A 12,768-nucleotide genomic window follows, 5' to 3' on the forward strand; every position below is an offset into this window, starting at 1 on the left:
TCCAGAATTTGGGTTTAAAGTTGCAGAAAATAAAATGGCGGGAATGTAAATAACAAAAGTAAATGCTAGAACTAAAGGACTGGAAGTAAATGACTGAAAATAAATTGCAGAATTGTAAATGGGAATGGGGGATTTGCTCATAAAAGTAAATCGTATAAATTAAAGAGAATGGGTGAGATTAGAGATGGGGAGTTCATTGGGCTTAGGAGATGTTGCAATTCTCCGGATCAAGTTCATTTTCATCTCTTCCTCAATCAATGCACTCATTGATCTCCTTGGCAATCTTAAGTGATTGAATTACAATTCCTTGCAATTCAATCTCTCAAATCTTGATCAATAGCCAATTCCTTGGTCAATTGCTCACGAGAAGAGATGAAGTATGGTCACTGATTATACCACATGCATTTCCCAAACCAAGTATTGAGAGGGTTACAGTCACCTACCCATCCAAACCCAATTTGGTCCAGCATGAGAAAGCATTTCTAGCTTGATCTCTTCATTCCTCTTCCAAGGTTCAAAAGAGATCCAAGTTTGAATAGCTTCTCTTCCAAGATAACTACTCAATTGGATGAAGATCGAAAGCCTTCAAGTAAAATCAAGAGGAAAGATAGAAGAAGAACAATGAAAATTAGTATTGATCCATCAAATTAAAACAGAGCTCCCTAACCCAATGAAAGGGGTTTAGTTGTTCATAGCTCTTGAAAATGAAAACAAAGATGGAGAATACATCATAAACTAGAAATTACAAAGAAAGTAAAATACAGAGAGGGGTTCTTCAGCCTCCAGAACTATTTTACAATTCAAAGCTACTCCTATATATACTACTCTTCTCAGCTTCTAGTTCACTCTTCAAGTCTTGGGCCTTTGGATCTTGAGTTTGAAGCAGTTCCTTTCTTTATTTGGGCTTGGCTTTACTTGCAGAGAGAAAGTGCGGAGTGGGCAGAGACTTAAGCTCAGGGCGTAAGGAGTGTTAATCTTTTAGTGAAAGTCCAAGTTCGGGAACGTTAGTGACACTTAACATTGTCACTAACGTTCCAATGCACCCCTTTTGCCTTACGTTAAAACCCACGTTAACTAGGTTAACGTGGCTTTTAACGTTGCCTTGTCAATCTTCGAGAACGTTAGTGACATTCAACATTGTCACTAACATTCCAGTGTGCCCCTTCTTGCTTCACGTTAAAGCTCACGTTAACTAGGTTAACGTGGCTTCTAACGTGGCCTTTGCCATCCTTCGAGAACGTTAGTGACATTCAACATTGTCACTAACGTTCCAATGTGCCCCTAGGTCTCACGTTATAGTCCACATTAACTAGGTTAACGTGGCTTCTAACGTGGCCATCTTTTAGCCATCCCAACGTTAGTGACAATGTTGAGTGTCACTAACGTTGGCTCATCTTTCATTTCTCATCGTTAGCCTCCACGTTAACCAAGTTAACGTGGAAGTTAACGTGACTCTTGGGGGTTGTGTGGTTGCTTCAACGTTAGTGACAATGTTGAGTGTCACTAACGTTGTCGACAACTCTTCATTCTCTACGTTAGTTCCCACGTTAACCAAGTTAACGTGGGAGTTAACGTGGTACTTAGCACCATAGGCCAACGTTAGTGACAATGTTGAGTGTCACTAACGTTGGCTCAACTTCTTTTCTCCACGTTAGAGTTCACGTTAACTTGGTTAACGTGACTCTCTAACGTGGGCATTGATGGCTTTTTGAGAGTGTTATTGGTAATCACTTTTCTCATTAATCTTTGCAAGTTACCTCCCCTTTTCTTGCTCCTTTTTGGTCCTGAAATCAAGCAACAAAGTGCATCAAAGCTCTAGTCCAAGTCATGAGTAATGCAACATAATATTTGTCACTAAACTTATGCAAAATCCTCATGAAATCATGTAAATGCACAATGTATGCTTGAGTGAAGGCATAAGTGAATATTTACCCAAAACTAGCTTATTTCCTAAAGAAATGCATGAAACTAACCTAAAAACAGTAAAGAAAAGGTCAGTGAAACTAGCCAAAATGCCCTGGCATCACAACACCAAACTTAAAGCTTGCTTGTCCCTAAGCAAGTACTGGAACAAGAAAATGATGAATGAAATATCCAGAGGAATGAGTCATTCTTGTGGAAGTCATATTACTGATTTTATGGTGGTTTCATGCATAGCAACTTAGGTTCATTCCATTACTGGCTTTTAGACCTTTATTCTGTCCTAAAATACCCACTTTGTTCATATCCCATGAGACTTTTATTCATTGATCCTTTTATTGTTACTACAAGGGTTGTTTGTGTTATTTAGGCTAGGTGCTCTGTAAGGGGGCAACTCTTTAAGATAAGCTTTCAGCCAACACTCCCGAACCAGTTGGTTCAAGGTGCTAGGTGTTGAGACACCCCTAAGGACTTACTCCCTCAAGCCTATCCCCTATACATACACACTACAGGCATTTAGTTTATTTATTTTCTTTTCTTGAGACCTTGGTGTCCAACACCTCTTTGGGTTACTAAGTGTTCTATAGTGAAGGTTACTCTTGATAGTGGACTTTCAGCTGATAATCCCGAGTTAGTTAACCCAAGTTATCAAGTGATAAGGCACCCCTAAGAGCTTATTCATCCAAGTAGATCCCTCACACAGGAGCACCACAGACACTTGCCTCAAGCTTAAAACCATTGATGCCTAGCCTTATTGCTTACTCTTTTTCTTTTGTTTTTCACTTCCATTGTTCTTTCCCTTTTCTCTTCTTAGGATCTTGTTATTAACTTAGTCTCATGAGTATATCCAAAGCAAAGTATTCAGGATAGATAGTTGTCCTCCTAGCCTTGTAGTTGAACCAACTTAGCTAACTTATGACTACTCCAAAGATTCATGAATGCACTTCCACAATTTCAACTACACTCTGGTCTTTTACAACTATAATCCTTCTCTTCTTCAATTGATAAAAAGGGACAAGCTTGCAAGTAAATAAGGGAATGATGCAGTGACATTTAATCCAAAATTCATGGACCTATTCAGAAGGAAAACTTAAAAGACAGAATTTTAAAAAGAGTTCAACTGCAAGTAACTACAAATCAAAGGTGCAATTCGGACCTCCAACTTTCAACAATCCTAAGTACAATGGAATCAGGTAACAATACAACCTTTGGGTGATGATCTCTGGTCCCCCTCTCTCTTTGTCATCTTCCTAGTTTTTGTTGCCTCGCTTCTTTTGGTGAAGGTGCACCATTTCCTTATATGATTCCTACAAGGTCACTGGAAGTTGCTTGTTCCCAAAGCACTTGAGACATAGTTAGCTTATATGTATGCTTGTGCCTCTTGAACTCAGTTTGGTGTGTGAACACCAAACATAGTTCTTTGCCCAGTGCACAACATTGCATATATGTAGAGACCCTCATATCTTGTTATCAACAAAGCAATGATCACCTATAGTCTAACTACACCTAAGTGGTTTCTCTTGGTTGGATGGAGCTAGCAATGTTCTTTTGGGAGTGGGGTGTAATTCTAACCAATGTTCTTTAGTGGAACACCAAACTTAGAATTACACCATCACTCTTGGATTGTTCTGGTGTGGAACACCAAACTAAGCTCCTTTCAATACAGGGGAAACCACTTGTGACTTTATTGAAATAAGGATGAAATTGAAACTACCTAAGGTTGGGTTGCCTCCCAACAGAGCGCTCTTTTATCATCGCTAGCTCGACGAGTTCTTAATTTTTTGATATGGTACTTTACTCTGGGGTTTTCCCCCATGTTGCCCAGATAATGCTTGAGTCTTTGTCCATTCACTGTAAAAGTCCTTTTGGAACCTTCATCCGTGATTTCGATATGGCCATATGGTGATACTTTTGTAACCAAGAAAGGTCCGGACCACCTTGACTTGAGTTTCCCTGGGAACAGCCTTAATTTAGAATTGTAAAGGAGTACTTGCTGCCCTTTTTCGAAACTCCTGGGTGCCAGGTGCATGTCATGTTTTCTTTTTGCCTTCTCTTTATACATCTTAGTGTTTTCATAGGCTTATGACCTGAATTCCTCCATCTCTTGCAGCTGCAAGATTCTTTTTGCACCAGCAGCAATGCTGTCAAAATTTAGTATCTTGATAGCCCAAAGAGCTTTATGTTCTAGCTCCAGTGGTAAATGACAAACTTTCCCATAGACTAATTGATATGGAGACATTCCAAGTGGGGTTTTGAATGCTGTTCTGTATGCCCACAGAGCATCATCCAACTTCTTCGACCAATCCTTTCTAGATGCGCCCACAGTCTTTTCCAGGATCCTCTTCAGCTCTCTGTTGGATATCTCAGTTTGCCCACTTGTTTGAGGATGGTAAGGTGTGGCTACTTTGTGTTTTACCCCATATCGTAAGAGGAGAGCTTCTAGTGGCTTGTTACAAAAGTGGCTCCCTCCATCACTGATGAGGGCTCTTGGGACTCCAAACCGGCTAAAGATATTCTTCCTGAGGAAGTTCATGACTACCTTGTTATCATTAGTTGGGGTTGCAATAGCCTCTACCCACTTGGAAACATAATCTACTGCTACCAGGATGTAATTGTTTGCATATGAGGTTGGGAATGGTCCCATGAAATCAATTCCCCACACATCAAACAGTTCAAGTTCCAAGATAAAATTTAGTGGCATGGCGTTTCTTTTGGGCAGGTTTCTAGATCTTTGGCATTCATTGCAACTTTTTACTAGCTCTTTGGCATCCTTGAAAAGAGTAGGCCAAAAGAATCCGCTTTGTAACACCTTTGCTGCAGTTCTGTCCCCTCTAAAGTGCCCGCCATAGCATGAACCGTGGCAGTTCCACAGGACTTCTCTCCCTTCCTCTTCCGAGACACATCTTCTAAGAATTCCATCTGAACATTTCTTGAAGAGATATGGCTCGTCCCAGACAAAGTATTTTGCATCATTCATGAGCTTCCTCTTTTGATGTTTATTGATCCCTGGTGGTAATGCTCCAGTTGCCTTGAAATTTGCAATATCTGCGAACCATGGTGCTTTATGAACTGTCATCAACTGCTCATCAGGGAAGAGCTCGTTAACACTTGTTACATTTTCTCCACCTTGATCATGAGGGATTCTAGATAAGTGATCTGCCACCTTGTTCTCCACTCCTTTCTTGTCTCTGATTTCAATATCGAATTCCTGCAACAGTAAGATCCACCTTATTAGTCTTGGCTTTGATTCTTGCTTGGCAAACAAATATTTAAGTGCTGTGTGATCTGTAAAAAAATCACTTTAGCACCAATGAGGTATGATCTAAATTTGTCAAATGCAAAAACTATTGCTAGCAACTCCTTTTCAGTAGTGGTATAATTCTTTTGAGTTTCATTAAGGACTTTGCTAGCATAGTATATCACACGAACTAGGTTATCTTTCCTTTGTCCTAACACTGCCCCAACTGCAAAATCAGATGCATCGCACATCAATTCAAATGGTAGATTCCAATCAGGTGGGGAGATGATAGGAGCAGAGGATAACCTCATTTTCAAATGTACAAATGCTAGCATGCATGTTTCATCAAAGATGAATGGTGTATCAGATACAAGGAGATTGCTTAAGGGCTTGGCTATCTTTGAAAAATCTTTAATGAACCTTCTGTAAAAACCAGCATGCCCTAAAAAACTTCTAATTTCCTTGACATCACTGGGTGGGGGTAGTTTTTCAATAAGTTCTACTTTAGCTCTATCAACCTCAATGCCTTGGTGAGAGACCTTGTGACCAAGGACTATTCCTCCTGTCACCATGAAGTGGCATTTTTCCCAGTTCAAGACCAAATTGGTCTCTTGGCATCTTTTCAATACCAAGGCAAGGTGATGTAGGCAACTAGGAAAAGAATCTCCGAATACCGAGAAATCATCCATAAAAACTTCAATGAATTTTTCTATCATATCTGAAAAGATAGAAAGCATGTAGCGTTGGAAAGTTGCAGGGCATTACATAATCCAAATGGCATGCGCCTATAGGCAAGCACTCCATACGGACAGGTAAATGAGGTTTTCTCTTGGTCTCTTGGATCAACCACTATTTGGTAATATCCTGAATAACCGTTGAGAAAACAATAATATGCGTGCCCTGCAAGTCTTTCCAACATCTGATCCATGAATGGAAGGGGAAAATGGTCCTTTCGTGTAGCCTCATTGAGTTTCCTGTAGTCTATGCACATTCGCCATCCTGTGACGGTCCTTGTAGGTATGAGCTCATTCTTCTCATTGGTAACTACAGTGATCCCTCCCTTCTTTGGCACAACATGTATGGGGCTAACCCAAGGGCTATCCGAAATTGGGTATATGACTCCTCCTTGCCAAAGCTTCATAACCTCTTTCTGTACCACTTCCTTCATGATTCGGTTCAGCCTTCTTTGGGATTGAATGGATGGCTTGGCATCATCTTCCAACAGTATTTTATGCATGCATATGGCTGAACTGATTCCCTTCAAGTCAGCAAGTGTCCATCCAATGGCATCCTTATGCTCCGGCAGCACCTTGAGTAGCTCGTCCTCTTGATCTTGACTGAGGGATGAATTTATGATCACTGGGTAGTTTTCATTTTCTCCTAGATATGCATATTTGAGAGTGGGTGGCAATGCTTTGAGTTCAAGTTTGGGTGCTTCTGATTTTTCGCTCCCTTCCTTTGGTGCATCTGGTATATGTGTTTCTGTTGTAGCTACCTCTTCACTTGATTTAGATTCTTCCTCCACCAATCTCTCATTCTCTTCAGGTTCATCTTCTTCAAATTTCTCCTGCACTTCATCCTCAAGTGCATCTAACCTCATGCATTCCCCCAATTGTTCCGGTGGATAACTCATGGCCTTGAACACATTGAATGTCATCTTTTCATTGTGTAATCTAAGGGTGAGGTCACCCTTTTGAACATCAATGACAGCTCCAGCAGTGGCCAAAAATGGCCTTCCCAAAATGATGGAAGTTTTGGCGTCTTCCTGCATGTCCAACACCACAAAATCTGCTGGGAATATGAAATCTCCTACTTTTACTAGCAAATCCTCCACTATCCCGTGAGGGAATTTGAACGATCGGTCTGCCAGTTGTAGAGCCATTTTTGTTGGTTTAGCCTCCTCAATTTTCATCTTTCTCATCATAGCTACTAACATCAAATTGATGCTGGCCCCTAAGTCACAAAGAGCCTTTTCTACTGTGATTTCTCCTATAATGCAAGAGATCTGAAAACTCCCAGGATCCTTCAGTTTCTAAGGTAGTTTATGCTGAATGATAGCACTGCACTCTTCAGTTAGTATCACAGTCTCATTATTCTTCCAGCTTCTCTTCTTAGTCATTAGCTCCTTCAAAAACTTGGCATAAAGTGGCATTTGTTCTATGGCTTCAGCAAATGGTATGTTGATTTGTAGCTTCTTGAAGATTTCCAAAAATCTCAAGAACTGGTTGTCATCTTCCTTTTTCTTCAATAGCTGGGGGTATGGAGTTCTTGAGACGTTGAGTTGGGGTATCTTTTTCTCTTTCTGCAAACTTGGCGTGGAGGGTTGCATTCCATCTTGCTCCTCTTCCTTTTCAATTGAGCTTTCTTCTAGTGGTTTTTGGGGATGTTCCTTCAGTTCCTTCCCACTCCTAAGTGTGATAGCTTGACACTCCTCCCTTTTGCTTGAATGGGCATCATAGCAAAAATTGTGGTTCGGAAGCTGCTTAAAAAGATAGCTAATTTGTGTCTCCAGTTTTGTGATGGCAGCATTTTGATTCTGCATGTTTGACTGCACTTCCTCTCTGAATGCTTTACTGTCTTGAATGTCTTTGCATATTCCTTCAATGAAGGTTTCAATCTTAGAGAGCTTGTCATCAATTGATGAGTGATTCGGAGCAGATGTGCTGTTTTGGTTTTGATAAGTATGTGGAGAAGTGTTGTTGTGGGGCTGTTGAGATGTCCTCTGGGTGAATTGTTGGTGAGCTGCATTATTGTTGGAGTTGTAACGTCTCTGGTCTTGGTTTTGATCTTGCTCACTTCCCCACCCAAAGTTCGGATGATTTCTCCATCCAGGGTTGTAAGTCTTGGAGTATGGATCATAGTTTTTCCTTGGTGAATTCCCAATGTAGTTGGCTTGCTCCTGACTCCCTTCTGCTTCTTGGTTTACTACTTCTTGTGTTGTTGATGAAGTGGAGATTGCTGCTACTTGGTTCATCTCCATCTTCTTGGTGAGGTCAGCCAGCTGCTGGGTAATGAGCTTGTTTTGGGCCAACAGAGCATCCACATTGTTTAGCTCCATCACTCCGCTTGTATTCCCTCTTTCGGAAGCATAGAAGTAGTCGTTTTCTGCTACTGTTTCAATAACATCTATGGCTTCCTCAATGGTCTTCTTCTTGTTCAAGGACCCTCCAGATGAATGGTCTACTGCCTTCTTTGACTCATAAGAGAGCCCTTCATAGAAAATGTGCAGCTGGACCCATTCGTTGAACATGTCAGGTGGACACCTCCTTGTTAAGTCTTTGAACCTCTCCCATGCTTCATACAGAGTCTCACCATCCTGTTGCCTGAAGGTTTGAACCTCAGCTCTCAGCCTATTGATTCATTGAGGAGGGTAGAATCTTGCTAAGAATTTGTTCACCACATCCTCCCAAGTTGTCAAGCTCTCCCTTGGGAAGGATTCCAGCCACTTGGCTGCCTTGTCTCTGAGTGAGAAGGGAAATAAGAGCAATCTATAGGCGTCAGGATGAACACCATTAGATTTCACTGTGTCACATATTCTCAGGAAGGTGATCAAATGTTGGTTGGGATCTTCTTGAACACCTCCTCCAAACGAACAGTTGTTCTGAACAAGGGTGATGAGCTGTGGTTTAAGTTCAAAGTTGTTGGCATGGATTGTTGGTTTTTGGATGCTACTTCCACAATTGCCTGGGTTTGGATTAATGTAAGAGCCCAAAACTCTTCTATCCTCCCCAGCATGATTTGCTCCACCTCCTCTGCCATGGTTGTGAATCTCTTCTTCATGATGATTTTCCATGTTTTCTTCCATGTTTGGTTCAAAGTATTCCTCAAACTGTTCCTCTTCTTCTTCAACACCAACTACTCATTTTTCTTTTGCCTCCCTCCTTAGTCTAAGGAAGGTTCTCTCTGGTTCAGAATCAAAGGAAGTTGAAGCTCCGCTTCTTCTCCCTGTCATACAACCAACAAGTACAAGTAGAGAATATAGGTGCATACAGTATTTATGTCAGAATTGATGTTAGTTGTGGGTGATGCAATATATCAAACAGTTAGTAGGTTAGCAAACAGAATTGAAAATAACAAAGAAAAACAAAAGAGTAGATGGAGAAGGGAAGAAGTTTAACTAAAACAAAAAGTAAGTCACTCAAACAGAAAAATGAAATTCACAAAATAAAATGCTCAATCTAGTGATCTTCCAATCTAATCATTGTTGATGCACAATCAATCCCCGGCAACGGCGCCATAAACTTGATGCACGGAAAACTTGTCTCTCAACAAATCTCCCTTCGGCAAGTAAAAACTCACAATAGAATGAGGTCGAATCCCACAGGGATTGATTAATCAAGCAACTTTAATTAGAAGAATGTTCTAGTTGAGCGAATCCAGAATTTGGGTAGAAAGTTGCAGAAAATAAAATGGCGGGAATGTAAATAACAGAAAAGTAAATGCTAGAACTAAAGGACTGGAAGTAAATGACTGAAAATAAATTGCAGAATTGTAAATGGGAATGGGGGATGTGCTCATAAAAGTAAATCGCAGAAATTAAAGAGAATGGGTGAGATTAGAGATGGGGAGTTCATTGGGCTTAGGAGATGTTGCAATTCTCTGGATCAAGTTCATTTTCATCTCTTCCTCAATCAATGCACTCATTGATCTCCTTGGCAATCTTAAGTGATTGAATTACAATTCCTTGCAATTCAATCTCTCAAATCATGATCAATAGCCAATTCCTTGGTCAATTGCTCATGAGAAGAGATGAAGTATGGTCACTGATTATACCACATGCATTTCCCAAACCAAGTATTGAGAGGGTTACAGTCACCTACCCATCCAAACCCAATTTGGTCCAGCATGAGAAAGCATTTCTAGCTTGATCTCTTCATTCCTCTTCCAAGGTTCAAAAGAGATCCAAGTTTGAATAGCTTCTCTTCCAAGATAACTACTCAATTGGATGAAGATTGAAAGCTTTCAAGTAAAATCAAGAGGAAAGATAGAAGAAGAACAATGAAAATTAGTATTGATCCATCAAATTACAACAGAGCTCCCTAACCCAATGAAAGGGGTTTAGTTGTTCATAGCTCTTGAAAATGAAAACAAACATGGAGAATACATCATAAACTAGAAATTGCAAAGAAAGTAAAATACAGAGAGTGGTTCTTCAGCCTCCAGAACTATTTTACAATTCAAAGCTACTCCTATATATACTACTCTTCTCAGCTTCTAGTTCATTCTTCAAGTCTTGGGCCTTTGGATCACGAGTTTGAAGCAGTTCCTTTCTTTATTTGGGCTTGGCTTTACTTGCAGAGAGAAAGTGCAGAGTGGGCAGAGACTTAAGCTCAGGGCGTAAGGAGTGTTAATCATTTAGTGAAAGTCCAAGTTCGGGAACGTTAGTGACACTTAACATTGTCACTAACGTTCCAATGCACCCCTTTTGCCTTACGTTAAAACCCACGTTAACTAGGTTAACATGGCTTTTAACGTTGCCTTGTCAATCTTTGAGAACGTTAGTGACACTCAACATTGTCACTAACGTTCTAGTGTGCCCCTTCTTGTCTCACGTTAAAGCTCACGTTAACTAGGTTAACGTGGCTTCTAACGTGGCCTTTGCCATCCTTCGAGAACGTTAGTGACATTCAACATTGTCACTAACGTTCCAATGTGCCCCTAGGTCTCACGTTAGAGTCCACGTTAACTAGGTTAACGTGGCTTCTAACGTGGCCATCTTTTAGCCATCCCAACGTTAGTGACAATGTTGAGTGTCACTAACGTTGGCTCATCTTTCATTTCTCATCGTTAGCTTCCACGTTAACCAAGTTTACGTGGAAGTTAACGTGACTCTTGGGGGTTGTGTGGTTGCTTCAACGTTAGTGACAATGTTGAGTGTCACTAACATTGTCGACAACTCTTCATTCTCTACGTTAGTTCCCACGTTAACCAAGTTAACGTGGGAGTTAACATGGTACTTAGCACCATAGGCCAACGTTAGTGACAATGTTGAGTGTCACTAACGTTGGCTTCTCTCCCTCCCCCTTAACGTTAGAGGCCACGTTAACGTGGCCACTTATGAGTGATTGCCAATGTTAGTGACAATGCTGAGTGTCACTAACGTTGGCTCAACTTCTTTTCTCCACGTTAGAGTTCACGTTAACTTGGTTAACGTGACTCTCTAACGTGGGCATTGATGGCTTTTTGAGAGTGTTATTGGTAATCACTTTTCTCATTAATCTTTGCAAGTTACCTCCCCTTTTCTTGCTCCTTTTTGGTCCTGAAATCAAGCAACAAAGTGCATCAAAGCTCTAGTCCAAGTCATGAGTAATGCAACATAATATTTGTCACTAAACTTATGCAAAATCCTCATGAAATCATGTAAAATGCACAATGTATGCTTGAGTGAAGGCATAAGTGAATATTTACCCAAAACTAGCTTATTTCCTAAAGAAATGCATGAAACTAACCTAAAAATAGTAAAGAAAAGGTCAGTGAAACTAGCCAAAATGCCCTGGCATCAGGTGCACACCATTGGTTTTGACAGTGTCACAAATCCTCAAGAAGGTGCACAAGTGTTGGTTAGGGTCTTCAAGTGGCCCTCCTCCATAAGAACAATTATTTTGAACCAAGGTGATGAGTTGTGGCTTTAGTTCAAAGTTATTTGCATTAACATTTGTGGTAAGAATGCTACTCCCACAATGTCTAGGATCTGCACATGTGTAGGAAGCCAAAACTTTTCTCTGTGGTGGGTTATTGTTGTTATTGGATGCTCCTTCAGCTCCATTTGGTGGATTTGTTAGGTGTTCCTCCATATCCTGGAACTCTTCTTCTGACTCCTCTTCTCCAACAATTATTTTCCCTCTTTCAGCTCTTCTTAATCTTCTGAGGATTCTTTCGTCTTGTTCACAAAAAGTGGGTGTAATTCTCCTTATACCTGACATACAACCAAAGCATAAGAATCACACAACACCAGAAAGGAAATAACACTTCAATCCACGGCTGAAGTGAAATGTTAGTTAGCTTAAGCAAAAATTCAAACAGTTAGCGTGTTAGTCAAAAGTTAAAGAAACGGAAAAGAAAAAGTGCTTGATCTAGATCTCCACTTCACTTAATCATTGTCAATCTATTTCAATCCCCGGCAACGGCGCCAAAAACTTGATGTGTGGAAAACGATCCAACACAAAACTCACCGGCAAGTGTACCGGGTCGCATCAAGTAATAATAACTCATGTGAGTGAGGTCGATCCCACAGGGATTGAAGGACTGAGCAATTTTAGTTTAGTGGTTGATTTAGTCAAGCAAACAGAAGTTGATTTGAGTGAATTTTTGTTCAACAAGAATTAAATTGCATAGAATGTAAAAGGGAATGGGTAATTTACAGGAAATTAAAGAGAAGAGAAAATAAAAGTGCTGAATCTTAAAGAACAAGAAATTAAATGGCAGAAACTTATAACGCAAGAAATGTAAATTGCAGAATCTTAGAGTGCAAGAAATGTAAATGGATCAGGGATGTGGGATTACAAGAATTAAACAAAAGAACAGTAAATCTCAACACATAGAAGAGTAGAATATGACTTGAATTGAACCGGATCTAAAATGGTAACGTAAATAAACTTGAAAAGCATTCA

General features: G+C 40.3%; 1 non-coding gene across 1 annotated transcript; it reads left to right on the plus strand.

Moving 5' to 3' along the window:
* The first annotated feature begins 8,406 nt into the window (after positions 1-8,406).
* On the plus strand, positions 8,407-8,510 carry LOC148545223 (small nucleolar RNA R71). Its single transcript, XR_015901985.1, has one exon. It is a non-coding gene; the product is annotated as a small nucleolar RNA R71 (small nucleolar RNA).
* Positions 8,511-12,768: the final 4,258 nt, after the last annotated feature.

Source organism: Arachis ipaensis, chromosome B9 (assembly GCF_059453495.1).
Source record: "Arachis ipaensis isolate K30076 ecotype BB chromosome B9, ASM5945349v1, whole genome shotgun sequence".
Lineage (NCBI taxonomy): Eukaryota > Viridiplantae > Streptophyta > Magnoliopsida > Fabales > Fabaceae > Arachis > Arachis ipaensis.